Raw genomic sequence first — 27,922 nt, forward strand, 5'->3', positions numbered from 1 at the left:
CTCCGCCGCTGCCCGCTCTCAAGGCGCCGCCGAAGCCGCCGCCCGGACTGAGCTAACTCGGCTCCCCCGCCCCCTCAGTCGCCGACCGCCCCCCCCCCACCCTTTCTCCGCATGGCGGCCGCCGCGGCTCCTCCTCCGCGCAAAATGGCGAGCGCCCAGCTGCCGCGGCTGCACCCGTCGTGGCTCCTCGGCCTCCGTTGCTTCGCGTCAGGAGAAATCCGGGCCGAGGAGCCTTCCTCAGGAGAAAATGGAGGGCAGTGTTTTTCCACCGACGGGGAGCCTGCGGGGGCTGAAATGGAGGGGAAGTTGAAAGGGAAATATGGATCCCTTCAAAGAGAAAGGAGAACTGCCTTTCCACAGCTAAGGAGAAATGATCCGGGAATGGTGGGTGGTAAGAGTCTCCCCCCAAAGTGGAAGTCAAGGGCTTGGGACCCGAGGAGGATCTGCTTATTCCTGACCAAGGACCCGCTAGCGATTCGGGGACGAGAGAGCTGACCTGACATCTCTCGCGGGCCAGGGAAGCTGCTGCAGGTCCAAAGGGGCCGCGTCCGAGCCCCTCCGGGGCGCGCCTTCATCCAGGAACGCGCGGAACCAGTGGTCCGGAGGCGCCGGCACGCACCCGGGTGTGGGGACTGGAAAGGGGACCGGCCGGGACGGGTGCAGCAGGGAGAACCCCGGGGAGAGCGCGGGGCGGGGGCCAGGGGGCGCTGTGCGCGGGCGGGCGGGGGCGGGGGTGGAGAAGGCTGTGGGAAGAGTTGGGCGGGGGTGGGGTGCTGGGTAGCTGGGGTGCGACCAGGGCAGGAACCCAGAAAGCGAGCTTCGGAGAGGGAAGTGGGAGACTAGAGCAGCGATCCACGCTTTCTCAGCACTAAAGGGCAATTCTCAAAGAGAGGGAACCAGGGAGGCCGAGCCTCCCCAGAAGGAAGGAAACGCCGCTAGAGCCAGTTATGATGGGAATAGGAGTTCTGTACGGAAATGAACTAGAAGACCAAGCGTAATTCTTTCCCCAGCCTGACCCTCATCAGAAAGATATTTATGTATTTGTTCCCATAATTTTCATATTCTAGTGTCTCCGTTTATCCTTAACAGAAGTAACAGGAATGCAGTCTTGTTCCAGGTAAAACAAAAATCGGAAGCTAGCAAGTTGGCTAGGTTAAAGGAAAATAAAAACCTGGGTCTCACTCAACTGAGAGACAATATACCGGGCAATGACCAGACCATAGGTTCACAACAGAACTCCGACCCACAACCTCTGCTGAAACCAACACGCGAAGCCAAACCACAACCTCTGCAGTGATCAGCTCAGAATGAGCCAGACTCGGTCATTGACTTCCAGCTTCCCTAATCTTTGCCTGTGTTTCCAACTCTGGACCAATTAGAGAAAGCCAAATATGTTCCCCTAAACCAATCACGTTAGACTCCCCGCTTCTAGTTAGCCCGCCTCCAGCTTCCCCGAGTTAACCTCCAATCAGAGCAAACCCTGAAGCCTCCTTCACCCATCCCCACCCGCCCCTTTATTTTTAACTGTCGGCGTGTGAGTCCCCAGCTAAGTGAAGGTGGCTGGCTCTCTTACTGTAGCAAGCTTTGAGTAAATAACTTGTTCTTATTTGGTGGTCTTTTTTGTTTCCACACAGCCAAAGAAGAGGTGTTAAAGAAATGTGAAAAGGCTGTTGTTGAGATTTTTTTTTAACGGTCCTTTTAACAGTTTTTTGGTTTTGGTTTTTTTTTTTTAATTCTAAATTTGTAGCATGTGGTCGCCCACCCAGCTTTTAAAAAACCCACTCATCTAAAGGAAATAACCAACATCTTGAGTCCATACCGGAGAGAGAATGGCTAAGTGGTTGTTTAATAAAATGTTGAGGTCTGAGGCCCCACTGTCTTTCCATGTAGCAGGAATGTGAAGTGGAGGAGGACACGAAGTGAGTAGGAGGGAGAGGAGCCTAGGGATTTAAAACAGGCTACAGCCTACTCCGGTCTCTTTCTCCTAGACCTCTCAAAAAATGAGACCAGCCAAGGGAAAGGGGTTTGTATTCACAAATAAATTCTTACCTTTAAAGGGGGCCTGGCTGAGGTCATGACGAAAACCAAAAGTGAGAAGGCAACCAAGAGTAGAACATGAAATAGCTGCCCGTTCTCACCTAGGAATCCTGCCAGGGCTAACACCTTTAAAGATTCTGCATGATGTTTTTATAAGATCTCCTTCCGAGTTATTTATGTCAGCCCTTTTCAGTTCTCTGTGAGAAGTATGGACTGTATAGAATCAAATTATGAAACCTTAGATCTTTTCTCGGTTCAGTTTACTGATTGATGGATCCAATTCAACTATCTCAATACCGTTTTTCTCTCTAGTTCAAACAGATTAACAAAAATGATAGAAAATATGACACCTCATACACATTATAAAATTTATATTTAAAAATATTACATAAATCCAACCCTTTGGCCTTATTGAGTATAATATATTGGGGGATCTGTGGTAAATATGGTTTACTGAGGGTGTGCTATCCCCAGTGAGGTCACCTAATAATGTGTTTCCCAAAATGTATTGGTCATTTTTATTTTGTTTTTAGTCACTCTCACTTCCCCCTACTTTTTTTCAACTATGAAGCTGAAAGCTGAAGTGTTAGGCCTGGATTGTTGGCTGGCTCCTAGAGAATCTGTCTGTAGGAAAGATACCTTAAAAAAGAAAAAGATTCACAAATAGAATTGAGGTTTTCAGTATCTCCGTTTGAAACAACAGGATGTGTGTGTGTGTGTATAAGAATGAGATGCAACTGAAAAATACTACCTGGAATTCAATCATAGTAATGGGCCCTCCCAGCAAATACTGTTTGCCAGCTTCACATCTTGCCCTTGGCTATTTACTGAAAAATAACTAGACAAAAAATTTCAACTATAATTTATAATATTTAGAACCTAGAATTCTAAGTAATTTAAACCTGGAATATATACATCTGTGATACTATCTTAAAAACCCAAATGCTTTCAACAGGCTAAAATGGGTTTCATACTTTTGCTTTCTATAAGATTTTTTTAAGGAAGCGTGATGGTTTTTTTAAAAACTCAAACTGTAAGCAAATATATTCATTACCCAGAAGAAAAAAGGTTCATCCACACCACAGCCTAAAGAAAATGACTATATCACACCTGGCTAAGCTTTCTAGTACAGCATTTTCCTTCCTTCATGATTTGAATTAAAATGTTCTGATTTTCCAAAAGAAAGTTCAAAAAAATTCTTTTCCAAATTTGCTTGAGCAACATCTAATAATTACTAACTAAGGCTAATGAACCCAAAGAGCCAAGTACCATTTTCTTTGGACTTTAGAACTGGTAAAATTTGCCTCTTTGATTTATACACCAGAAGAAAATGAAGTAGCGTCAGCCTACCGAGAGCTTAGCAAAGATAGCCTCAGAGAAGTGCAAGTTGTGTGCCATGGGTACTTATTCATGTCTGACTCTTTGCAGCCCCATGGACTATAGCCCACCAGGCTCCTCAGTCCGTGGGACTTTCCAGGCAAGAACACTGGAGTGGCTTGCCATTTCCTCCTCCAGGAGATCTTCCCAATCTAGGGATTGAACCATGTCTCCTGCTTTGGCAGGCGGATTCTTTACCACTGAGCCACCAGGTAAGCCCTGGTGCAAGTACTCACCGAAGTTAATGCCTATAAAACAGACATCTTTAATCACTGAGAGAGCACACCGGGCACATTTTGTTGGAATAAATGTTCCAGAGTAAACTCAAGTTGAAAAGTAGGAAAACAGTATTAAAAACAAGGAGGAAAGTGAGTGCCTTAAACACATTTCCCCCAAACTACCATGTTTGGTCTGCAGAATTTTATTCCTTTTGACAGATAACATCTCCGCCTTCCCTGGGTACCACAGCCAGCTAGCTCAACTCACCTGAGGTGTCTTCTGACCTCCTCAGGTCCCAGGATTATTTATGTTCTGTTCATCACTCAGAGAACTCTAGCTGTAAATTTACCCTCTTGAGTTTTCTTTACTTACACCAGCAACTTTAACTTTCATTAATTTGAAAACAATGTGTGACTGGAAAGATCCTGAAATCTGGAAACTGATTCTTTAGGTATGATTTTAATTTGGTTTACTCAGATCAAGAAAGAATTGACACTGTCCCATCTATGATGTCTTGGTCTTCTCAGGTACTTTCTGAGTTAGCTTGGGGCAGTTGCTAACCGGTGATGTTGATGGGGACCCTGGCAATCCCATGGAATTGTTGCTATGTGCATGGTGCCTCCTTTGTACCCAGGACCTTGTAACAACATTATATTTCTGAATAACCTTCTCTGCCACAGTAGTTACGATCATGACAAAGTGCCTGGGCCTGATTTCCTGCCTCTAGTCAATTTGCAGAGCCTTCTATTGATCCTTGAAAATAGAACTATGATCTTAGGTACGAGTCCTGGGAAGATAGCCTAGAGCTGAGGGCTGGGCAGTCTGCAGCCCTGAATACCATGGGTGGGTGAAGTCACATCTGTGGCTTCCAGGACAAGACAGGGAACAAAGGAATAAAAAGTATTCTGTGCAGAGGTTTCCTCAGTGAACTTTCTGGCTCTTTACCTGCTTGATGAATTTTAAAGTTATTCTTTATCATGTCAACCACCTCCTGAATAACCCCTTGCATGCACGTGTGCATGCCCAGTTGTTTCGGTATGTCTGACTCTTTGCGACCCTATAGGCTGTAGCCCACCAGGCTCCTCTGTCCGTGGAGCTCTCCACGCAAGAATACTGGAGTGGGTTGCCATGCCCTCTTCCAGGGGATCTTCCTGACCCAGGGATCAAACCTGCGACTCCTGTATTGCAGGTGGATTCTTTACCACTGAGCTGCCGGGAAAGCCTGGTGAATAATCCCTATCTCCCAGTACCTTTTCACCACATGGCATCTACATTCTCTTGAAAGATTAGGCCTGTCAGTGTGCCTCTCCAGTCTGATTTCCCACTCTCTCTCCAATGCCTCTGTTGCTCTGGTCTCCTCAGGACCCATTCCCTCACCTTCCATTGTTTCCCTCGGAAACCCTCTCATCTCTTTTCCTCAGGGCCAATCTCAAGCCCATTCAAACCAGTAGATTCCCACAGGCTCCTATCTTCCCTCCTTTCTACTTCCTGCCCAATCAGAGCTTGGGTTCTAGAGTCAGTCAGATCTGGGTTCAAATTCCGATTCCGCCACTTGTTAACTCCATAAACTTGGGAAACTTTCTTAACATCAGAGCTTCAGTTTCCCCAATTATAAAATGGGGGAAATTGGACTTAGAGCTGCGGTGAGTGCTCAATCGTGTCTGGCTCTTTGTGACCCCATAGACTGTAGCCTACCAGGCTCCTCAGTCAGTGGGATTTCCCAGGCAAGAATAATGGAATGGGTTGCCATTTTCTACTCCAGAGGATCTTCCCGACGCAGGGACTGAAATCATGTCTCTTGCATCTCCTGCTTTGGCAGGTGGATTCTTTACCACTGAGCCAACTGGGAAGTCCTAGGACCTAGAGCTATGTGAGACTAAATGAGAATTTGCATGTGCTGTGCTGTGCTTAGCTGTGTCCCACTCTGCGACCCCATGGACTGTAGTCCACCAGGCTCCTCTGCCCGTGGGATTTTCCAGGCAAGCATGCTGGAGTGAATTGCCATTTCCTTTTCCAAAGAAATTGTAGAAGTTGCTTTATTTTTGTAGTTGGTAGATAGCCTCAAAAACCAATTATGTGGTGTTGCTATTATTGGCTTATCGACTTTCATCTGAACCTCAGCTTTTTCTTTCAGATTAGGCAATCTGTGGTGGGCCCATCAGTTCTCTTCCCCCAGCCTCTATTCTCTTTCAGTTTAGTGCCTTACCAACCTCAGTAAACAAGAGCCATGCTCCTGTTTCACAGCTTCTACTCGGGGAATGTTGGTGCTAGAGAGAGCCCTGAAACCAAGCTAATTGGCTCAACAACAAATTCTTGCTTCCACACATCAGCTGAGCCCTTTCTGAGGCCCTAGAAACTCTCTCTGGTAGTTCGCAATCAGGGCTAATCATTAGTGTCAACACAAGCACTTTTGAAAACATGGGTGCCTGGGTCCCACTCAGAGGAATTAAATCAGAACCCTTGGGGCAGGGGTCCAGTATAATTTTTTGCTTTAAAGTTCCCAGGAAGAGTATAATGTAGTCAAGGATGAGAATCGCTGTTGGGCAAATTTTCTCCCACAGCAGCATTCCAAACTTTTTCTTCTATTCATACTGCTGCTGCTGCTACTGCTAAGTCACTTCAGTCGTGTTCGACTCTGTGGGACCCCGTGACAGCAGCCCATCAGGCTCCACCGTCCCTGGGATTCATTCTCCAGGCAAGAACACTGGAGCAGGTTGCCATTTCTTTCTCCAATGCATGAAAGTGAAAAGTGAAAGTGGAGTTGCTCAGTCGTGTCCGAGTCTTAGTGACCCCATGGACTGCAGCCTACCAGGCTCCTCCATCCATGGGATTTTCCAGGCAAGAGTACTGGAGTGGGGTGCCATTCGCCTTCTCCATCTTCTATTCATAAGCCCACCTTAAAATCAAAGATGTTCCATAGACACTTCATTAACTTTCCACCTCCCACAACAGACTTCTGTTGATTCTGTCTTGGAGGATAAAGTATCACATTTCCTATCTCTAGAGTCTCTTAACTGTCACATCTTTGTTGTTTTTGCTATTTAGATGCTCAGTTGCATCCTACTCTCTTGGGACCCCAGGGACTGTAGCCCACCAGGCTCCTCTGTCCATGGGATTTCCCAGGCAAGAATACTGGAGTGGGTTGCCATTTCCTTCTCTAGGAAATCTTCCCAATCCAGAGATTGAACCTGCCTCTGTTGCACTGTTAGGTGAATTCTTTACCACTAAGCCACCAGGAAAACCCCCCTTCACATCTATCCCTTTTAAAATAAAATATACCGATGGTAACTGCCTTCATTTTTTTTTTTAAATTTTATTTATTTGGCTGCACTGGGTCTTAGTTGCGGCATGTGGGATCTAGTTCCCTGATCAGGGATCAAACCCAGGCCCCCTGCTTTGGGAGCACAATCTTAGGCAGTAGACCATAGTTCTTCCTCTTAACTTGAACCTGAATTCCTGTCCAGATTTTTCTTGATTCTAAACAACAAACAAAAATAGTCTTCCTCACTTCCATTACCTGAGTGAGAGGAGGGAGGAGCTAGCATTTACCTCGGGACTGACACTGCTGGGTGACACCATCCAGTTATGAAATCCTACCTGTCCTAGCTCTGGGGTATCACTTCCATCTCTCCTCTTCCATTATTACTGCCACTGTCCCAATCCAGGAGTTTTTTTCTCTTGCTTGGATTATTTCAATAGCTACCTGGATTTCTTGCTTTAACCTCTTTCCCTTGCTAACCCACCTTATACACTAGCATCGGGGTAATTTTTCCAGTCATATCAGTGTTCTGTTCAAGTCTCTTTAGTGATTCTCTATTGCCTACAGAATAAAATTTAAATCCCCTCCTTTCTTTTCACACTAAGTAGGGAGCCTCTGGAACCTCCTCACTCTAAACCTCATGAATGTGAGGCTGGTCCTACTGACCTGCAGATCACTGAGGTTAGACTCTACTTGAAAAGTGAAAAGTGAAAGTGAAGTCGCTCAGTCGTGTCCGACTCTTAGTGACCCCATGGACTGCAGCCTACCAGGCTCCTCCATCCATGGGATTGGATCTCTACTCTACCTGAGATTTTTTTTTTTTTTTTTTGTCTTTCAATTTCTCGATTCTTCTCATCATTCAAATTTCAGCTTAAATGTTATTGCCTCTGAGATGAACATGACTTTTTTTTTTGTCTGTGTCATGAGGCTTAGAGGGTTTTAGTTTCTCGAGACCAGGGTTGGAGGCCAGGCCCTTGGCAATGCAAGCGCAGAGCCCTAATCACTGGAACGACAGGGAATTCCACTGACTGTGCCTTTATAAATAGTCTGCTTCCCCATCCTGGCTTTCCTGGTGGCTCAGTGGTAAAGAATCCGCCTGCCAATGCAAGAGACACGGGTTCGATCCCTGGGCCAAGAAGATGCCCTGGAGAAGGAAATGGCAACCCATTCCAGGATTCTTGCCTGGGAAATCCCAAGGACAGAGGAGCTTGGCGGGCTACAGTCCATGAGGGTCACAAAAGAGTCAAACACGACTCAGTGACTAAGCAACTTACCCCCTCACTCTTTACCACATTAAGCTGCCTAAAATTATTTTGTTTGCCTGTTTATTGCCTGTGCCTTTGTTTGCATGTTTATTGCCTGTGGCCTCCCAAGCAGCAAGCCCAACTCAGCCCATTTCTGGTTTCACTGATGCATCCCAATTGCTCTTTTGTGCTGGCCACCACTTCAAGCTCTTTCCCTGCTGAGATAATACAACCTGGATTGTTCAGAGTAGTCTGTGTTTAATGCCTGGATTGCTCCACAGTCATTATTAATAGTGTTTCTGTTTTTTCTCAAAATTATTCCAACTTGGACAATAAATTATACAACCACTGTTATTTATAGCCTTGACCATAGCCATTTGTGGTTGTGTGCTCTCGCTTCAGTTGTGTCTGACTCTTTGTGATGCTATGGACTGTAGCCCACCAGGCTCCTCTGTCCATGGGATTCTCCAGACTAGAATATTGGAGTAGGTTGCCATGCCCTCCAGGGGTCTTCCCGACCCAGTAATAGAACCTGTAGCTCCTGCATTGCAGGTAGATTCTTTACAGCTGAGCCACGGGGAAAGCCTTCAGAGCCATTTGTACATATGTCTTATTTCTAAGCTCACTGAGGACAGGAAGCAAGTCATGTTCCTATGTCTTTCATCAATAACACATCGTAAAGTATTTTGTATAAATATAGTAGAAAGCTCAGAAAGTGTTTGTTAAATAAGACTGGCTGATACATTAAAATATCACATATGTGGAGAGTCTAGCAAAATATCTAACACATTCTAAGTATGTTAGGTTAAAACAAAAAAGATCAATATATGTTGGTTTCCTTTGCCCCAGTTGACTCCAAATGTCCTGTCTCCCAAGCTCTTTGTTGAGAGGCTGTGCCACATAATTTAGTATCCAGTTACACACTAGCTAGTTTGCTTTTATTGAGTTTTTTTTGTGTGTGTGTGATCATATTTCTTCTACTAGATTGGAAACTCTTTGAAGGCAAGCATCATTGTCTTATAATTCTCTATTCCACATAGCAAAACTAGTTCATGTTTATAAACTTGTTGATCACTAGGATTCTCCACACTCATTGGCTGGTAATTTGTAGGAAAGAGTGAAATGATGACCATGGTAGAGGTATCAGTTTAGGTGCCAACAATCAGAGGCACCAGGGTTGAAGATCACTTTCCCTCTTTGTAGATGATGCCTCTTGTGTTCTTCCAGCCAACAAAAGTAGGAGGAGTAGGAAATCCTATTCCTAAGGATTTCAGTAACATTTTCAGAGTATAGGTTCAAAAGATCAGGTAATAGTTATGCAAAAGCATAGTTGTCTTTTGGAAGTAGGGGAAGAATGAAAACTATGCATAGTGTTGAGACCTGACTTTGGAGTATGAGCTAGGATTGAATTCCTCAGCTATTTAACCTCCCTAAACCTGTTTTCTCATCTGGAAAATCAGGATGATACCTCTGTCTCTGGGGTGGTTGTGAGAAGAGTACATGAGAAATAACACATAAAATGCTTAGCAGAGGGCCTAACTTATTGCAAGCCTCAGTAAACAATAGCTATTTTTATAATGGGTGATCTAGGTAGCTAAAGGTTTCGATGCTAAAGGTGGGGTAGCTAAAAATATGATCGCTATCGAATTTTTAGTTAAACCTTGTTTCTAGTGTCAGTGACAGCTGTAATTCTTTACCTGTTTATTCATTCAACCATTTATTCTTTTGTTCATTTATTCATTGTTCATTCGTTTATTCTATGCCAGATACCAGGATTCCCTGGTGGCTCAGACAGTAAAGTGTCTGCCCACAATGCAGGAGACCCAGGTTTGATCCCCAGGTTGAGAAGATCCCCTGGAGAAGGAAATGGCAATCCACTCCAGTACTCTTGCCTAGAAAATTCCATGGACGGAGGAGCCTGGAGGGCTACAGTCCATGGGCTCGCAAAGAGTCGGATACGACTAGGCAACTTCACTTTCTTTCATGCCAGATACACAATAAAATGTTTATGAAATATTGTTGAATAAGGGTGATGTGAAGAAAGAAATAGGTGAGGAAGATTAAGAGGTACAAACTTCCAGTTACAAAATAAAAGAGTTGTGGGTGTGAAACGTTCAGTGCGGGGAATATAATCAATAACTATGTTCTTTGTAATGACATATGGTAACTAAACTTATTGTGGTCATTTTGAAATATGTAGAAATACCAAATAACTATGCTGTGTAATAGAATGAACATAGTCTTGTAGATCAATTATACTTCAAAAACAAACAATTAGGATTGACATATGTACACCACTATCTACAAAACAGATAACTAATGAGAACCTTTTATGTAGCACAAACAACTTTACTTGGTACTTTGTAGTGACCTAAGTGAGAAAGAACTCCAAAAAAGAGGGGATATATGTATACAGGTGGCTGATTTACTTTGCTGTCCACCAGAAATTGACACAGTGGTGTAAAGCACCTATCAGATCAGATCAGATCAGTCTCTCAGTCGTGTCCGAGCAACTATAGTCTAATAAAAAACAAACACATAAACCCATAGTGAAAAAAGTTCAGATTTGTGGTTACCAGAGAGGCAAGTTGGGGCAGGAGGAATTGGATGAAGGCAATCAAAAGGTATAGACTTCCATGCATAACATAAATAATTACTAGGAATGTAGTGTACGATATGATAAATATAATCAACACAGCTGTATAGTGTACAAGAAAATGGTTAAGAGAGAAAATCCTAAGAGTTCTTATCACAAGAAAAATTTTTGTTTCTATTTCTTTTATTTTATATCTGTAGGCAATGATGGATGGTCACTAAACATTTCATGATGTATGTAAGTCAAATCATTATTCAGTATTCCTTAAACTTATTCAGTGCTGGATGTCAATTATAAATAATTATAAATAAAGCTGGAAGGAAAAAAATTCAGTTACAATTAAAAATGTCGACTTATTTGTTGCCTTACCAATAGCTGAGAAAAGAAGAGAAGCTAACAACAAAGGAGAAAAGGAAAGATATACCCATCTGCAGACAGAGTTCTAAAGAATGGCAAGGAGAGATAAGAAAGCCTTGTTAATCAAACAATGCAAAAAAAAAAAAAAAATAGAGGAAAATAACAGAATGGAAAAGACTAGAGATCTCTTCAAGAAAATTAGAGATACCAAGGGAACATTTCATGCAAAGATGAAATATCCAATAAAGGACAGAAACAGTACGGACCTAACAGAAGCAGAAGATGTTAAGAAGAGATGGCAAGAATACACAGAACTATGCAAAAAAGTTCTTAATGATCCGGATAACCACAATGGTGTAATCACTCACCTAGAGCCAGATATCCTGAAGTGGGAAGTCAAGTGGGCCTTAGGAAGCATCATTATGAACAAAGCTAGTTCAAATCCTAAAAGCTATTTCAAATCCTAAAAGATGATGCTGTTAAAGTGCTGCACTCTATATGCCAGCAAATTTGGAAAACTCAGCAGTGGCCAGAAGACTGAGAAAGGTCAGATTTCATTCCAATTCCAAAGAAAGGCAATGCCAAAGAATGTTCCAACTACCACACAATTGTACTCATCTAACATGCTTAGCAAGGTCATGCTCAAAATTGTCCAAGATAGGTTTCAACTGTACATGAACCAAGAACTTGCAGATGTTCAAGCTGGATTTAGAAAAGGCGGAAGAACCAGAGAAAAGAATTCCAGAGAAACATCTGCTTCATTTACTAGGCTAAAGCCTTTCACTGTATGGATCCCAGCAAACTGTGGAAAATTCTTAAAGAGATGGGAATACCAGATCACCTTACCTTCTTCTTGAAAAATCTGTATGCAGGTCAAGGAGCAACAGTTAGAACTGAACATTGAACAATGAACTGGTTCAAAATTAGGAAAGGAGTATGTCAAGGCTATATATTGTCACTCTGCTTATTTAACTTATATGCAGAGCACATCATGCAAAATCCCAGACTGGATCAAGCACAAACTGGAATCAAGATTGCCAGGAGAAATATCAATAACCTCAGATATGCAGATGACACCACCCTTATAGTAGTAAGCAAAGAGGAACTAAAGAGCCTCTTGATGAAAGTGAAAGAGGAGAGTGAAAAAGCTGGCTTAAAACTCAACATTCAGAAAACTAAGATCATGGCATCTGGTCCCATCACTTCATGGGAAATAGATGGGGAAACAGTGGAAACAGTGAGAGTCTTTATTTTCTTGGGCTCCAAAATCACTGCAGATGGTGACTGCAGCCTTGAAATTAAAAGACGCTTGCTCCTTGGAAGAAAAGCTATGACAAACCTAGACAGTGTATTAAAAAGCAGAGATATTACTTTGCTGACAAAATTCTGTATAGTCAAAGCTATGGTTTTTCCTGTAGTCATGTCTGGATGTGAGAGTTGGACCATAAAGAAGGCTGAGCGCTGAAGAATTGATGCTTTCAAACTGTGGTGCTGGAGAAGACTCTTGAGTGTCCCTTGGACTGCAAGGAGATCAAACTAGTTAATCCTAAAGGAAATCAACCCTGAATATTTATTGGAAGGACTGATGTGAAGCTGAAGCTGTAGAATTTTGACCACCTGATGTGAAGAGCTGACTCATTAGAAAAGATTCTGAAGCTGGGAAAGATTGAAGGTAGGAGGAGAAAGTTAAAGTGAAGTCGATCAGTCGAGTCCGACCCTTTGCGACCCCATGGACTGTAGACCACCAGGCTCCTCTATCCATGGAATTTTCCAGGCAAGAGTACTGGAGTGGGTTGCCATTTCCTTTTCCAGGGGATCTTCCTCAAACCCGGGTCTCCTGCATTGCAGGCAGATGCTTTACTGTCTGAGCTACCACGGAGCTGACTAGGAGGAGAAGGGAACGGCAGAAGATGAGATGGTTGGATGGCATCACTGACTCAATTAATATGAGTTTGAGCTAGCTCTGGGAGATAATGAAGGACAGGGAAGCCTGGCATGTTGCAGTCTGTGGGGTCACAAAGAGTTGGACACGACTGAGCAACTGAACAACGACAACAAAAAATGTTGAATAAATAACAGAGTAATAAGTAACATGAGGAGATGATGACATTTTTGGAGATATGCTCTCAATGTTATCTCTGGATGAACATAAAATGCCCTGTGACTGAGGTCAGGTTGCTGTTTGCTGAAAGTGCAAAACCGGTGACTTCACCTACAGAGAACACAAAATATGTAACATTCCTTCAAGTCTTCTAACCTATTACTGACTGGCAGCAGATGACTGCTTCCCGTGTGTGTGCCTGCTCAGTCGCTTCAGTTTTGTCCTTTGCGACCCTATGGAGTGTAACCTACAAGGCTCCTCTGTCCATAGGATTCTCCAGGCAAGAGTACTGGAGTGGGTTGCCATGCCTTTCTCCAGAAGATCTTCCCAACCCAGGTTTCAAACTTGGATTTTCTGCATTGCAGGTAGATTCTTTACTGCTGGGCCACTGGGGCAGCCTGACTGCTTGCTATTTTGTGCAAAAACTCAAGGTTGCAGAGTTCAGTCCTCAGTTTCCCTTCTCTACCTCTAGACTCATCTTCCACAGAATCTAGCCTTACATCTTCCCTGACATTCCTTCCTTCTAATGCTCCAGGCAGAGTGAAGCACTCCCATTTTGGTGCCACCATTGTGCAAATTTCTATTACTGTGCACATCTCTTGGTATCAGAGATAACTTGGTTGTAGGTTCACAAGTACTGGATCTATCTATGCCTCATTCTTTATACGTCCAACACCTGACGTAAAGCCTGACATTTGATAGGTGCTCAGTAAACGTTTACTGAATGGGCTCTTGAGCAAACTAAACTGTACGTTCCCTTTAGTCTCCTTTTCAAAAATAATCCTTCCAAAGGAATTACATATTATCTCAATTTCTACTTCCTCATCCTAGATCTTTTCCTGATGTCTTATATCCAATGCGTCGCCAAGTCCTATGGGTTCAATCTCTAAAATATTTCCTGAATCTGTCTGCTCCTTATTACCCCATTGCCTCCAATATCAACCAGACAGAATTGTTTTCCACTGGCCTGTTTCCTCGGAGAAGGCGATGGCACCCCACTCCAGTACTCTTGCCTGGAAAATCCCATGGACGGAGGAGCCTGGTGGGCTGCAGTCCATGGGGTCGCTAAGAGTCGGATACAACCGAGCGACTTCACTTTCACTTTTCACTTCCATGCATTGGAGAAGGAAATGGCAACCCACTCCGGTGTTCTTGCCTGGAGAATCCCAGGGACGGGGGAGCCCGGTGGGCTGCCATCTATGGGGTCGCACAGAGTCGGACATGACTGAAGTGACTTAGCAGCAGCAGCAGCAGCAGGCCTGTTTCCTGCTGTTGTGTCCTAAACTGGGCTCCCTACTTGCCCCTTCTTGTCTTATCCCAATCTATTCTCCACACATCCTCAGTGATATTTTTCATGTAAATGACAGCGTCAGCACCTTGCATTGTCAATAGCTTCCCAACATGCTTAGAATATGCTCCCATTTCCCTTCCCTGGTCTGCAAGGGCCTATATTATCCAAGTCCTACCTATCCTTCCTATTTCAGCTCCTGCAACTCTGCTTGTTGCTCAGTCTACGCCAGCCACAGTGGCCCTTGGAAGTTCTTAACGTCAGCAAACTCTTTCCCCCCTCAAGACCTGCTGTTTTCTCTAACAGAAGCACTTCTCCTCTCTCCTTACACAGCTGGCTTCTTGTTCTTCAAGCAAATGTCATTCCTCAAAGACCCTCCCGAACACACATACACCCTGTCCTCTATCACAGGATCTTGTTTATTTTCTTCATAATTCTTATCAGAGTTCTAATTATTATATTTCATCATGATGACTTGGTTTGGGGAGGTGTTTGTTTGTTTCTGGCTGCATGGCATGTGAGATCTTAGTTTCCTGACCGTGGATGGAACCCTTGCCCCCTGCAGTGGAAACATGAAGTCTTAACCAGTGGACCGCCAGGGAAGTCCACCATGATTACTTGCTTACTGCTTGTCTTCCCTATTAGAATATAGGTGAGCATGGAATACAAAGTATATTTTATTCCCCACTGTATCCCAAGTGCTTAGTACAGTCCCTGGAGCAAAGAATATACCAAACATGTACAAGTGAATACATGAATGAGTGCCCTCACTATTTTCAGTGCAAACTGTCTAGCTTTTCTTTTAACTTGCAAATCGGTATAAGACTCCTCAGACTAAAAGCTAAAGATTTACCCTTGACTTTCTCTTCCTCTTGCAGCTGCAGCCCTGTTGCTTCTTCCCTTACTTGACCAAAGAGTGGATTGTCTGTCTAGACCTCATCCACTCCCACTCTGTGAAACAGCTCTCACTAGTACCATGAATGACCTCTTTGTTTTTAAATCCACAGACATATGCTCCACTTCTCAGCCTACTTGACCTTTCTACAGCCACACTTCCTCAATTTGGTTCCACAGAACACTGGTCCCTTGAGTGGCTCTAATGAAAAAGTGTGTTCCTGTTCCTCCTATTAAACACCTTTCTAGCATCCTGTGCTTCAACTCTGTAGCATTTAGCTCACTTGCAGTTAATTTGTTTAATTAGTTAATATCTGACTTTTCTGAGAAATGCAGGTTCTTGAGGGCAGGGACCCTTATCTGATTTTTACTGAATAGTCCCATATTCTAGAACGTAAAAGATGTTTGTTGAATTAAATGAACGAATGAATATGTTGCCTTCAGGGGAAATCACAATGTGAATATATTAAATGTAAAATCCTACACAGAAGAAATGTGTTCAAATTTATTTAGATCAGGATTTTCCAAACTCAATTGCCCATAGCTCTCTTTGTTCTCTCACACTCCCAGTAGAATACCAGCAAACATCCTGGGGGAATTTATAAAACACACATGGGAACATGTTACTCTCCAGTGTTACATTTTGTTGAATAATCACTGTTTCTCCATATCTTCCTCACCTGACTCCTAAGGACTCCACTTTTCCTGATTCTCTTTTTCCTTCGCAGATGATCTCACCCATCATGAGGTCACCAGGTATTCAGTGTGTTGTTAACCACCGATTGTATAACCAGGCTTGTGTCCCATCTAGTGACTAGATACATCTATCCTGGCTGCCTCACTAGCCTTTCATCCTGTGTCTAACCCCCGCAACCTTCCTGACCTTCTTGTATTGTATATCTTGGTTAAGGGTATCGTCATTCATCTAAGACAGAAACCTAGAGGTCTAAATTAAATTGATCAACTTTATTTCAGAAATACTGTTTATAACTTGGGCTCCTCTGGTGGCTCAGGTGGTAAAGAATCCACCCGCAACGCAGGAGATCCAGGTTCAATCCCTGGGTGGGGAAGATCCTGTGGAGAAGGAAATGGCAGCCCACTCCAATATTCTTGCTGGGAAACCCCATGGACAGAGGAGCCTAGTGAGTCCAAGGGGTCGTGAAGAGTCGGAGGCGACTGAGCAGTGCAGCACACATGCCCGGTAGCTCAGCTGGTAGATTCTGCCTGCAATGCGGGAGACCTGGGTTCAATCCCTGGGTTGGGAAAATCCCCTGGAGGAGGGCAACCCACTCCAATATTCTTGCCTGGAGAATCCCCAAGGACAGAGGAGCCTGGCAGATTACAGTCCATGGGGTCCCAAAGAGTTGGACATGACTGAGTGACTAAGCAAAAAACAGCCTATGTGGAAATACTGACACATTCTGGGGATAGAACAATAAAACAATAAACCAGTAATTATAATTATGTGTGATAAGGGCTATTATAGAGGAAGTAGACCGAGTTCCCTGCAAGAGTCAGCAGGAGGGGGCACATAACTGGCAGGGTTTTCCAAAAGAAATTAAGTCTAAACTAAGACAGAGGTATGAGTCAGAATTAGCCAGATGAATGGGGAGGGGAAAATGAGAAGCCTGGAGGCAAGACGCAGTTTGGCACATTTGAAATAAAAGTAGTTCCAGTTGGCAAGAGAACAGAGCTGTGGGGAAAGATGAGGCTGGAGAGAGGTGGGCAGGGCCAGATCGTGCAGGTCTTGTAGGTCAGATAGAGTTTGTAGTTTACCTGAGGGCAATGGAGAAATCATTTAAGCAGGGAATCAGAAGCTCAAGTGCCTTCAGGGGAAGGCAGGTGGCTTAAATCAATGTCCTAGAGGAAGCAATGGGGCCCACAGACTGCCAGAGTCCACACTCCCCTGAAAGCACTCAACTTTGAATTTTAAAACTGTGACCTGGACAAGAGCCACAATCACACTTTTTTTCTTTTTTAATTATTTGGCTGTGCCAAGTTTTAGTTGCGGCATGTGGGATCTGTAGTTGCAATATATGGGCTCCTAGTTGTGACATGTGAAATCTAGTTCCCTGACCAGGGATAGAATCTGGGCTCCCTGCATTGGGAGGGCGGAGTCGTAGCCACTGGACCACCAGGGAAGTCCCTGCATTTGTCTTTTAGAAAAAGAAATTAGATGCATGGAATGAAGCTAGGCAAGAGGCAGGAAGGTCAGAAGGCAGTCCAGGTGAGAAATGAAGGTTTGAATGGGAATCAAGTGTGGAGGGAGAGAAGTGGTAGGTTCTAGAGATATTTAGGAAGAAGAATCACCAGGCCTTGGGGTAAATTTGATCTGTGGCTAAGGGATGATGAAGTTTATAATTTTATATTTTATGTCATGACAAGAAAAATTTAAACAAAAATTTTCTTTGCCCATTTGAGCTTCCTCCTTTCCCTTTGGTATGTATTGTGTATCTATATTAACTAGATCTCCTTAGGAGATAACATCTTTCTTGATCTCATCAAGGGTCACAACTCCTCAGGAGATATCCTTCCTTCTTACTTAAATATTATAGCCACAGTGACCCATAATCTGGATTGTGTAAACTGCAAATAATACATCATTTAATATAATAGAGCCCTCTGTCTCAAAAACTGATATAACTGTGTTTTGACATTTAATGGGCTGAACTGTTCTAAGCACTTTCTGAGAGGCTGTTCCCAAGTTATACTTTGGCTCAAATAATTATTCGTCAACAGGGAGAAATCAAGATTTGTTTATTACTGTTATTGTTGCTATTGCAAAATGAGGATTCTATAGGACAGTGAAAGAGATGGCAAATAGGTCAATGGTAAGAACAGCCAAATGGAAAGAAACACAAAGAACTAAAAAGATGAGGGGTTAAAAGAAGATGCAATTAAAAAAAATTGTATTTGGGCTTTTGACCTTGATACTGAGTCATGAAGGCAAATTAAAAGCCTGAAAGTTCAAACTGGAGTTCCAGTAAGCAACGCCAGATTAAACACGCATTTAATTCCACTTCCTTTCGAAACTCTACTAAAATGACAGAAAAGAGACTGAAACAAAACAAAACAAAACCAAACACTGCTTAAGAACAAAGAGAACAAGAGAGGAGAGGAACGATGACCAAATTAGCAGAACCAGGGAAGTGGCTTCCTAAACTGACAGAGAAAGGCAAGAAGCAACTTGGATTTCCACCCCACAACTTGCAAAGGCTCAGGAACTGATGACATTGGTACCTCTTGAAGTTGTGGAGAGGAGGGACTATGAACAGGAGATGGATTGAGAGTCTGGGTAAAATGCTGTTAGACATCCAGAATTGCTCACTGACCCCAAATGGCTGGGCAACCTCTCCTCTCATTCCATCAGAAAGCTGGAGGTCTTGTTTCTGGAGCAGGTAAAAGAGACAAAAACCTAAAGATACAGCCTTTAGCTGTTCCTCAAAGAAACAGACCTGCAAGATCAGTAAAGTACCTAGATGATAAGCAAACACTCCCCTCCACCCACCCACCCCCACATAGACAACCAAGAACCACTAGATATCTGAGAATGTCCTCTTATGTGAAGATGAGACCAGAACAAATAGAAAAAAACTACTTACAGAAAACAGATTAGGTAGACACCTGCCTCCTGTCTTCCTCTCTTCTATTCCCCTTCACTAATTTAGTCCCAAAGCCATAGGTATGAGCAGATAGATATCTATGAGGGGTTGGGAGAGGTGGTATTAAAGCAGGGTGGGCAGGACTTTTGTTGGGTGGGGACAGTGGTCATGACACTGGCAGCCAGGTATAGGCTGTTGAAGTCTAAGTAGAGTGACAAGGAATCCACATAGGTATCGAGCCCAAGTCGGGTAAAGAGAGTATTTGCAGAGGGAGTGGGAGTGGCAGCAGCAGCTGCCTGCCAGGGTATTAGAAGTGCGATGAGTCAGACAGGCCATCAAGCATTGAGGCTGCTGCTGCTGCTGCTAAGTCATGTCCAACTGTTTGAGACCCCGTAGACTGCAGCCCGCCAGGTTCTTCCTCTGTCCATGGGATTTCCTGGGGAAGAATACTGGAGTGGGTTGCCATTTCCTCCTCCAGGGGATCTTCCCAACCCAGGGATCAAACCTAAGTCTCTTGCATCTCCTGTACTGGCAGGCAGATTCTTTACCAACTGCATCACTTGGGAAGCCCAAAGCATTGAGGGGTAGGTGGCAATAGGCCCAAGCTTGGTGTCAGAGCCTGGGCAGGGCAAGGAGAGTATTTGTCCAGGAGAGGCAGGGGCAGCCATACAGTTTGGGAGATCAGAGTTTGAGCAGAGTAAGGAGTTATGTCCATAGCCAGTGTGATATGTTAAGCCAAAAGGGAGGGAAGATGGCATCTGAATGGGGTGGGGGCTGGATGTGACAGTAGCCCCGAACAGGTTATGGGTATCTAAGTAGAATAAGAATGACTAGAATCCGGGAAAGGCAAGTATCTGCAAGTGGAGTTCTGGATACACATATTTTCTAGCTGTATCTGCTGAGAGAGAGCTTGGAAACAACAATGCGTGCACGCATGCGTGCTGTCACTTCAGTGCTGTCCGACTCTGGCTGGCAACCCTATGGACCTCTGTCCATGAGATTCTCCAGGCAAGAATACTGGAGTGGGTTGCCGTGCCCTCCTCCAAGGGATCTTCCTGACCCAGGGATCAAACCCGTGTTTCTTATGTCTGCAGCATTGGCAGGCAGGTTCTTTACCACTAACACCACCTGGGAATCCCGGAAGCAACAATACTCCAATGGCAATTAACACCTCTACTGCCCAAATCCTGGTGTCTAAATACCATCCTCAACTAAAAGAAACCTGGGACCCTTGAGGAAATGATTGATTCCAGAGTTGAGATAGGGAATGCACAAGATAAACCTGGACCGTCTTTCTGTGTCAGAAGTAAAGAGATTCTTAAAGAATAATGCAGACAAAGCAAAAGAATATAAAAGGGGCTTGACAGGGACTCTCATTAACAAAATCTGAGCATCAAATAAATAATGACAGTCAAAGGTTATAATACATTGAATAAAATAGGAATCTATACGTCCATCAGATCAGATCAGATCAGTCGCTCAGTCGTGTCCGACTCTTTGCGACCCCATGAATCACAGCATGCCAGGCCTCCCTGTCCATCACCAACTCCTGGAGTTCACTGAGACTCACGTCCATCGAGTCAGTGATGCCATCCAGCCATCTCATCCTCTGTTGTCCCCTTCTCCTCTTGTCCCCAATCCCTCCCAGCATCAGAATCTTTTCCAATGAGTCAACTCTTCGCATGAGGTAGCCAAAGTACTGGAGTTTCAGCTTTAGCATCAGTCCTTCCAAAGAAATCCCAGGGCTGATCTCCTTCAGACTGGACTGGTTGGATCTCCTTGCAGTCCAAGGGACTCTCAAGAGTCTTCTCAAACAGCACAGTTCAAAAGCATCAATTCCTCGGCGTTCAGCCTTCTTCACAGTCTAGCTCTCACATCCATACATGACCACAGGAAAAACCATAGCCTTGACTAGACGAACCTTTGTTGGCAAAGTAATGTCTCTGCTTTTGAATATGCTATCTAGGTTGGTCATAACTTTCCTTCCAAGGAGTAAGCGTCTTTTAATTTCATGGCTGCAGTCACCATCTGCAGTGATTTTGGAGCCCAGAAAAATAAAGTCTGACACTGTTTCCACTGTTTCCCCATCTATTTCCCATGAAGTGATGGGACCGGATGCCATGATCTTCGTTTTCTGAATGTTGAGCTTTAAGCCAACTTTTTCACTCTCCACTTTCACTTTCATCAAGAGGCTTTGTAGTTCCTCTTCACTTTCTGCCATAAGGGTGGTGTCATCTGCATATCTGAGGTTATTGAGATTTCTCCTGGCAATCTTGATTCCAGCTTGTGTTTCTTCCAGTCCAGTGTTTCTCATGATGTACTCTGCATATAAGTTAAATAAACAGGGTGACAATATACAGCCTTGACATACTCCTTTTCCTATTTGGAACCAGTCTGTTGTTTCATGTCCAGTTCTAACTGTTGCTTCCTGACCTGCATACAAATTTCTCAAGAGGCAGATCAGGTGGTCTGGTATTCCCATCTCTTTAAGAATTTTCCACAGTTTATTGTGATCCACACAGTCAAAGGCTTTGGCATAGTCAATAAAGCAGAAATAGATGTTTTTCTGGAACTCTCTTGCTTTTTCCATGACCCAGCAGATGTTGGCAATTTGATCTCTGGTTCCTCTGCCTTTTCTAAAACCAGCTTGAGCATCAGGAAGTTCACGGTTCACATATTGCTGAAGCCTGGCTTGGAGAATTTTGAGCATTACTTTACTAGCGTGTGAGATGAGTGCAATTGTGTGGTAGTTTGAGTATTCTTTGGCATTGCCTTTCTTTGGGATTGGAATGAAAACTGACCTTTTCCAGTCCTGTGGCCACTGCTGAGTTTTCCAAATTTGCTGGCCTATTGAGTGCAGCACTTTCACAGCATCATCTTTCAGGATTTGGAATAGCTCAACTGGAATTCCATCACCTCCACTAGCTTTGTTCATAGTGATGTTTTCTAAGGCCTACTTGACTTCACATTCCAGGATGTCTGGCTCTAGGTCAGTGATCACACTATCGTGATTATCTGGGTCGTGAAGATCTTTTTTGTACAGTTCTTCTGTGTATTCTTGCCGTCTCTTCTTAATATCTTCTCCTTCTGTTAGGTCCATACCATTTCTGTCCTTTATCGAGCCCATCTTTCCATGAAATGTTCCTTTGGTATCTCTGATTTTCTTCAAGAGATCCTAGTCTTTCCCATTCTGTTGTTTTCCTCTATTTCTTTGCATTGATCGCTGAGGAAGGCTTTCTTATCTCTTCTTGCTATTCTTTCGAACTCTGCATTCAGATGCTTATATCTTTCCTTTTCTCCTTTGCTTTTCGCTTCTCTTCTTTTCACAGCTATTTGTAAGGCCTCCCCAGACAGCCATTTTGCTTTTTTGCATTTCTTTTCCATTGGAATGGTCTTGATCCCTGTCTCCTGTACAATGTCATGAACCTCATTCCATAGTTCATCAGGCACTCTATCTATCAGATCTAGGCCCTTAAATCTATTTCTCACTTCCACTGTATAATCATAAGGGATTTGATTTAGGTCATACCTGAATGGTCTAGTGGTTTTCCCTACTTTCTTCAATTTAAGTCTGAATTTGGCAATAAGGAGTTCATGGTCTGAGCCACAGTCAGCTCCTGGTCTTGTTTTTGCTGATTGTATAGAGCTTCTCCATCTTTGGCTGCAAAGAATGTAATCAGTCTGATTTCGGTGTTGACCATCTGGTGATGTCCATGTATAGAGTCTTCTCTTGTGTTGTTGGAAGAGGGTGTTTGTTATGACCAGTGCGTTTTCTTGGCAAAACTCTATTAGTCTTTGCCCTGCTTCATTCCGTATTCCAAGGTCAAATTTGCCTGTTACTCCAGGTGTTTCTTGACTTCCTACTTTTGCATTCCAGTCCCCTATAATGAAAAGGACATCTTTTTTGGGTGTTAGTTCTAAAAGGTCTTGTAGGTCTTCATAGAACCGTTCAACTTCAGCTGCTTCAGTGTTACTGGTTGGGGCATAGGCTTGGATTACTGTGATATTGAATGGTTTGCCTTGGAAATGAACAGAGATCATTCTGTCGTTTTTGAGATTGCATCCAAGTACTGCATTTCGGACTCTTTTGTTGACCATGATGGCCACTCCATTTCTTCTGAGGGATTCCTGCCTGCAGTAGTAGATATAATGGTCATCTGAGTTAAATTCATCCATTCCAGTCCATTTCAGTTCGCTGATTCCTAGAATGTCGACATTCACTCTTGCCATCTCTTGTTTGACCACTTCCAATTTGCCTTGATTCATGGACCTGACATTCCAGGTTCCTATGCAATATTGCTCTTTACAGCATCGGACCTTGCTTCTATCACCAGTCACATCCACAGCTGGGTATTCTTTTTGCTTTGGCTGCATCCCTTCATTCTTTCTGGAGTTATTTCTCCACTGATCTCCAGTAGCATATTGGGGCACCTACTGACCTGGGGAGTTTCTCTTTCAGTATCCTATCGTTTTGCCTTTTCATATTGTTCATGGGGTTCTCAAGGCAAGAATACTGAAGTGGTTTGCCATTCCCTACTCCAGTGGACCACATTCTGTCAGATCTTTCCACCATGACCCGCCCGTGTTGGGTTGCCCCACGGGCATGGCTTAGTTTCATTGAGTTAGACAAGGCTGTGGTCCTAGTGTGATTAGACTTACTAGTTTTCTGTGAGTATGGTTTCAGTGTGTTTGCCCTCTGATGCCCTCTTGCAACACCTACCGTCTTACTTAGGTTTCTCTTACCTTGGGCGTGGGGTATCTCTCCACGGCTGCCCCAGCAAAGCGCAGCCATTGCTCCTTACCTTGGACGAGGGATCGGCGGCTGTGACGGGTGGGCTAAAGTGCAGGCGGCTGCGATGGGCGTGCTACTGATATAAAAATGAATAAATAAATGAATGGGTAGAAGAGAAAATTTTCCTTACTTTTAGAATGACAACTAATAAATTAAAAGGAATAATAAATTGAAAAATCACCATTTGGCAACCATCATAGTAAAAATTCATTAAGCCGAAGAAACTAACGAGTAGAAGTTTGAAGAGGAACAGGATATATATATGCAGTCTCCAAGTAGCTCTACACAAAATGTTTACTAAATTACACAGGGCAAAAGAGTAACTTCACATGGAGAAACCTAGCAGATACCACTTTAACCAGGTGATCAAAACAATCTCAAAATTGGGACACATTGAAACCGATTATTACCTGGGCATTAACTGATGAGTGTGTGTGTGTGTGTGTGTGTGTGGTTAGTTGTGTCCAATCTTTGTGACCCCATGGCCTGCAGCCTGCCAGGCTCCTCTGTCCACGGGATTTTTCATAGCAAGAATACTGGACAGGGTTGCCATTTCCTCCTGCAGTACTGGTGGCACCAGTGGTAAAGAACCTGCCTGCAGGAGATGCAAGAGACACGGCTTCAATCCCTGGGTCAGGAAGATCCCCTGGAGAAGGGAATGGCAACCCACTCCAGTATCCTAGCCTGGAAAGATCACATGGACAGAAGAGCCTGGCAGGCTGCAGGCCGTGGGGTCACAAAGGTTGGACACGACTGAGCATGCGTGCAGGAGCAGGCCTCCACTATTACTTGATAGAGGCGATAAGGACACATCATCACTTCATGATGCTCTTGCTCCCAAAAACCATAGCCTGAATTCCATCATGAGGAAACTCCAGCTGAGGGACATTCTATTGTCGAGATTACGAAAGCCAAAGAAATAGTGGAATAATTGTTTTAGACTGAAAGAAACTAAAGACACGTGACAATAAATGCAGTGTATGGTCCTGGATTGGATCCTTTGTTATAAAAGGCAGCGCTGGGACAACTGGAGAAATTTAACTGGGGTCTGTGGGTTAGATGGGGCTTCCCTGGTGGCTCAGAGGTTAAAGCATCTGCCTCCAATGTGGGAGACCCGGGTTTGATCCCTGGGTCGGGAAGATCCCCTGGAGAAGGAAATGGTAACCCACTCCAGTCCTCTTGCCTGGAGAATCCAATGGACAGAGAAGCCTGGTGGGCTACTGTCCATGGGGTCGAAAAGAGTTGGACTTGACTTCACTTTCACTTTCACTTTGTGGATTAGATGGCAGTCATGTATCAGTATTAATGTGTTGATTCTAATGATATTGGTAGGTAGATCTTGTTTGAGGAAATACTCAAGTACTGGGAAAATGGGTATGACACCCACCATTGGCAATTTACCCATGATGGCAATTTACTCTCGAATGATTTAAGAAAAATTTTCTTTAAACTATTCTTGAGGGGACTTCCCTGGTGGTCTAGTTGTTAGGACTCCTTGCTTCCACTTAGGGGTCATAGGTTTGATTCTTGGTTGGGGAAATAAGATTCCACATGCTGCATGACACAACTAAAAAGCAAAACAAAACAACCCATTCTTGTCTTTTTTTTGAAAATTTAGACTTCTCTTACAATAAAAAGAGAAATTAAATTGAAAATATATCACTAATATCCTCAGAGAAATAAGTAGCTATCAAATTAATGAAACAAGAACAGACACTATGAAAAGAAACACTCAAACAAAAAAGAACTCTTGCAAATTAAAAATATGGGTGCCCCCGGGACACTTCCGGGCACCGAGACTGTCATTGGGCCCAGCCTGGGGTCTCTAGTTGTGAGTGAGGCGGCATGTTGAGAGCAGCTTGGAAAACCAGGACTCTCAAACCAGACAACTGCAAGATGCTGTCACAAATGTGGAGAAACATTTTGGAGAGCTGTGCCAAATCTTTGCTGCTTATGTGCAGAAAACTGCCAGACTGCCAGACAAAGCGGACCTCCTGGTGAATGAAATGCACGTATATGCCTCTACTGAGACCCCGCGTTTAAAGCAGGGCCTGAAAAACTTTGTTGAGGACTTTGCCAAACGTCGAGATTATTGACGAGCTGAGCTTGAAAGACTTGAAGCCGAAGTAATTGAACCTTTGAAAGCTTATGGAACCATTGTAAAAATGAAGTGAGATGATCTCAAAGCAACATTAACAGCAAGGAATCGAGAAGTTAAACAATTAACTCAGTTAGAAAGAACACATCAGAGAAACCCATCTGATCGACATGTTAATTCGCAGGCAGAAACTGAATTACGAAAAGCTACGATGGATGTGACCCGAACAACTCGTCATCTGGAGGAAATTACTGACAATTTTGAAAAGCAGAAAATAAAGGATATAAAGACTGTATTTTCAGAATTTATCACTATCGAAATGTTACTTCACAGAAAAGCTTTAGAGGTCTACACTGCTGCCTACCAAAATATACAAAAGATTGTTGAAGATGATTAGAGGTTTTCTGACATTCTCTGTATCCACAAGATTATTCATCCCGTTTAGATATTGTAAGAGCAAATTCAAAGTTACCTCTTCAGAGATCATTGTCAGCTAAGTGTGTATCTGGAACAGGACAGGTATTGACCTCTCCACTAAGAAAGGATCAACAAACAGAAGATGATGATGAAGAGGATGAAGATTTAGATGTTATAGAAGACGAAAATTAAATTTCTTGAGTAAACTTTGCATTTCTATTTTCATCTTAAATGACCTGGAATCCAGAATTACTAAAATTGTAAAGCATAATACTGGCTTGATACGTTAAACCTCAAAATTAAATCCTATTGGGAATTTAGAAATTATTAAAGGAAATTTATGCCAACCAAAAAAATATATATGATAGCAGAACTTTTTTGTCTACTTACAAACCGTCACGATAGTAAAGTATTGCACATTTATTGACTACTTTCCCCACACTGCACATTTCATGACTGTGACTCATTTATTTTACAACTGGAAGTTTGTACCTTCTAATCTCCCTCAGCTATTTCTTTCCTCCCCCCACCCTCTTCAACTCTGGCAACTACCTGTCTATTCTATCTGTGACTGTTTCTAGTTTGTTATATTTATTCATTTGTTTTGCTTTTTAGATTACACATATAAGTAAAATCATACAGTATTTGTCTTTCTCTGCCTGATAACAGAAATTTAAAAAAAATACACAACAGAAAGCTTGCAAGACAAATTTGAGGAAATCTTACAGAAAAAATTATAAAGATAGATGATAAACGGGTTAAAAAGCAAAAACAAAACAAGCCCCATAATAATTGGGTTAGACCAGGGGATACAACATCTGAATAATAGGTACTCAAGAAAGAGAACAGAGAAATCAGAGAGGAGGAAGTTATCAGATGAACAGTTAAAGAATTGAAAGACGTTACTTTCCACATTGAAATGTCCCACCTAGAGCCAGCACAGTGCGTGAAAACAGACCCACAACGAGAAATATTACATCTTCGAGGTACACCAGAAAATCTGGGATAAAGAAAAGAACAGATCTGAGAAAGGAAACAAAACTAATTAAACATAGAGAAAGACTTAGGAATCCAAATGATTTGAGACCTATTAGCAGCTACCCAGAACTCGAAGGCAGTGAAGAGATATCTTTAAGATTCGCCAGTCCAAGTTTGATGCACGATACTGGATGCTTGGGGCTGGTGCACTGGGATGACCCAGAGGGATGGTATGGGGAGGGAAGAGGGAGGAGGGTTCAGGATGGGCAACACGTGTATACCTGTGGCAGACTCATGTTGATATATGGCAAAACCAATACAATATTGTAAAGTTAAAAAATTAAAAAAAAATAAAAAGATTCTGGGGAAATATTACTTATAGCCTGTTGCTGCTGCTGCTAAGTTGCTTCAGTCGTGTCCGACTCTGTGCGACCCCATAGATGGCAACCCACCAGGCTCCCCCGTCCCTTGAATTCTCCAGGCAAGAACACTGGAGTGGGTTGTCATTTCCTTCTCCAATGCATGAAAGTGAAAAGTGAAAGTGAAGTCGCTCAGTCATGTCCGACTCCTAGTGACCCCATGGACTGCAGCCTACGAGGCTCCTCTGTCCATGGGATTTTCCAGGCAAGAGTACTGGAGTGGGGTGCCATTGCCTTCTCCGAC

The 27,922-nt window shown here is 43.4% G+C and overlaps 1 protein-coding gene and 1 pseudogene across 4 annotated transcripts in view; one reads left to right on the plus strand and one right to left on the minus strand.

Annotated features, from left to right (window-relative positions):
* Positions 1-735, minus strand: part of DDX6 (DEAD-box helicase 6) — a 31,762-nt gene extending 31,027 nt beyond the window's left edge. For 2 of the 4 annotated variants that reach the window (XM_086339566.1, XM_086339573.1), the window contains exons 1-2: positions 497-655; positions 1-289 (exon numbers count right to left, since the gene is read on the minus strand). The gene's annotated coding sequence lies outside the window, so the exon portion shown is untranslated. Of the gene's footprint in view, positions 290-496 lie in introns of all 4 variants that reach the window. The other 2 variants (XM_086339565.1, XM_086339571.1) reach the window with 2 other exon arrangements.
* Positions 112-26,803, plus strand: LOC147357552 (CBY1-interacting BAR domain-containing protein 1 pseudogene; annotated as a pseudogene).
* Positions 26,804-27,922: the final 1,119 nt, after the last annotated feature.

This window comes from Bos grunniens, chromosome 15, assembly GCF_055505025.1.
Source record: "Bos grunniens cultivar Pamir isolate PY7600 chromosome 15, Bosgru_T2T1.0, whole genome shotgun sequence".
NCBI lineage: Eukaryota > Metazoa > Chordata > Mammalia > Artiodactyla > Bovidae > Bos > Bos grunniens.